Source organism: Octodon degus, unplaced genomic scaffold (genome assembly GCF_000260255.1).
Source record: "Octodon degus isolate 3935 unplaced genomic scaffold, OctDeg1.0 scaffold00019, whole genome shotgun sequence".
Taxonomy (NCBI): Eukaryota; Metazoa; Chordata; class Mammalia; order Rodentia; family Octodontidae; genus Octodon; species Octodon degus.
Genome location: NW_004524595.1, coordinates 17,135,239 through 17,137,751, shown reverse-complemented (window position 1 = coordinate 17,137,751; position 2,513 = coordinate 17,135,239).

Sequence of the window (2,513 nt, the reverse complement as noted above, 5' to 3'; positions counted from 1 at the left end):
ATATCAAACTATGATATGCAATATAAACTACCTAAACTCAAATGATTTAAATACTAGTTTGTCTAAACCGGTATAGTCTAGAGACCATAGTAACAGTACTGTACTGTACATAGACTTCTGCATTCCAAGACCACAGACAGTACCAGCAAGTTGCTAGATCAACAAATTCTGTCAGTCCCTTCCTAACACTACCCTGTGACTGATTCCAAGGTTCAAGTACTGTACGCACCCTTTCCTAATTCTTCCCTTGGAGGTCTTACTGAGACTATCAACAACAAGTATTTTTTTGTTCAGCAATATTTCAATAAACTTACGCAAAAAAAAAAAAAAATTAAGGGTCAGGGAGACAGCTCAGTAGAATAAGCGCTTGCCTGGCAAGTACAAGGGCCTGAGTTCAATCACCAGTTCCACAAAAAAAAAAAAAAAAAAAAAAAAATTCAAAAAACTCAATCAGTATAGTCAGTAGGATATCTAAGGGGCTTCAAGTCAGGCTCAGGTTGCTGTGGTTCGATCCCCACAACACAAGACAGCCAGTCATGCCTTGAAGGCATTCGGCGCAAAAAAAAAAAAAAAAAAACACTTCTAAGGGGCTTCAACTGCTAGCACAGATATAAAGTAGTTATTTTCTTCCTAGATAAATTGTTTTTCTCACTTTGTAGTCTGTTATATGTCATATTAGGCCTAGGATCTAAATTGATTGTTTTGGTGGGCATTTTCCTCTTGAGGCACATTGATCAAGACTCAGTCCTTGGTTACATGCTGAATACTTTGAAAGCAGAAGAGAGGAGCAGCTATTTGCGGAGTTAAGGTACCGAAGCAATAACTCACAGCCCCATAATCTTAAGCAATTTGAAATCTCTATTTGTATCCTGTGGCAACGAAAGCTGTGATTTAAAAACATGTCTTTGGAGCGTCTTTTCATATGGACTTAGACTCCTTCATCCTGTTCAGGATTTGAAGGTTTTGTTCAATGAAAAGCTCCCTGTCTTTTCTTCAGCTCTAAAATTTATCTCTATTGTGCCTTCCCCTCTATTTGCCTCATTATTTACCTTTACACAAATGCTTAAACTGTTAGGCCTATCCACCACGTCTCAACTTTCCCCCCTCACTGATTGCAACTTTTTCCATTGAGTTCTATGCAAACCTCTTGGTTTGAGCTTCCAGATCAAATGGCAATAATATTTATCTGCGTAGTGTTTAGTAACTCGATCTTGAGGCATTTTCTCCCCTTGTTTTTACGGATATAATATCTTCTCATTTCTTGAATCAGGTTCTGCCATGGGGTGTTGTCATGTATTGAATGTTTGTAAACCCCTCACCCAGCTCAAATGTTGAAATTCTAACCCCAATGTGACTGTATTAAGATGTGGGGTCTTGTTTTATTTTAAAGAGGAAAAAATAGAAATACAAATAAAACAAGAGTTTCGAAACAGGCTAATAGGAAATTAACAATAATTAATACATTGGGTGTTGTTATCTTCATAATAGATACTCAGAGTACAAGATATAGGCATGAAATATTGTCCAAACAATATTAGCACATATCTTTCTTTTCAGTGAACTAAGAGAAACTAGCTGTATTAGTATCTTACTATTTTGCGTGTGTGTGTGTGTGTGTGTGTGTGTGTTTCTGCTCTCTTCCCCCATTTCCCCTTTCCCCCACTAGTTTCTCATTTCTTTTGAACAGTGAAGTTTCTTGCCAGTTCACAGTATCTATTGTGCATTTTGGCTCTTGTTTACTCTTTCAACATCTCACACTAGTGAGACAATATGATATTTACACATGTGGGTCTGATTTACTTCACTTATGAGTATGATCTCAAGTTGCATCCATCTACCTATAAAAGTCTCAAGTTTATCATTCTTTATGGTTGAGAAGTACTCCATTATATAAAGAAGCTACTTTCTTTTTTTTTTTTTTTTTTTTTTTTCTGGAACTGGGGATTGAACTCAGGCCCTTGAGCTTGCCAGGGAAGCGCTTATTCTACTGAGCCATCTCCCCGGCCCCAAAGCTACTTTTTTTTAATCCATTCCTTGATCGATGGACATATCATCATTTGGGTTGTTTCCAACTATTACAAATTGTACTACTATAAACATGGTTGCACATATATTGCAACCATGATGTTTTTGATTATATCAGGAAGCTACCCAGAAAGAGAATAGTTGGATTGAATGGAACTTTTCATCCTAGTTTTTTTTTTTTTTTAATTTATTTATTTATTTATTTGTGTGTGTCTGTGCACCCGCGGCCAGCTCAGCCCACCAGGGGGCAGGGCTGGCTGGCATGTGGTGCTGGGGGATTGAACCGCAGTCCCTGTGCTTTGCTCAGCTTGTTCTAAGTAGGTGCTTTAGACCACTGAGCCATCTCACCAGCCCTCATCCTAGTTTTTTTAAAGGAATCTCCACTCTAACTTCCACAGTGTTTGTACCAGTCTACATTCCCACCAGCAGTGGAGAAGCTTCTTCCCACAGTCCCTCAAGCATTTGTTGTTTGGTTTTTTGAGGATAGT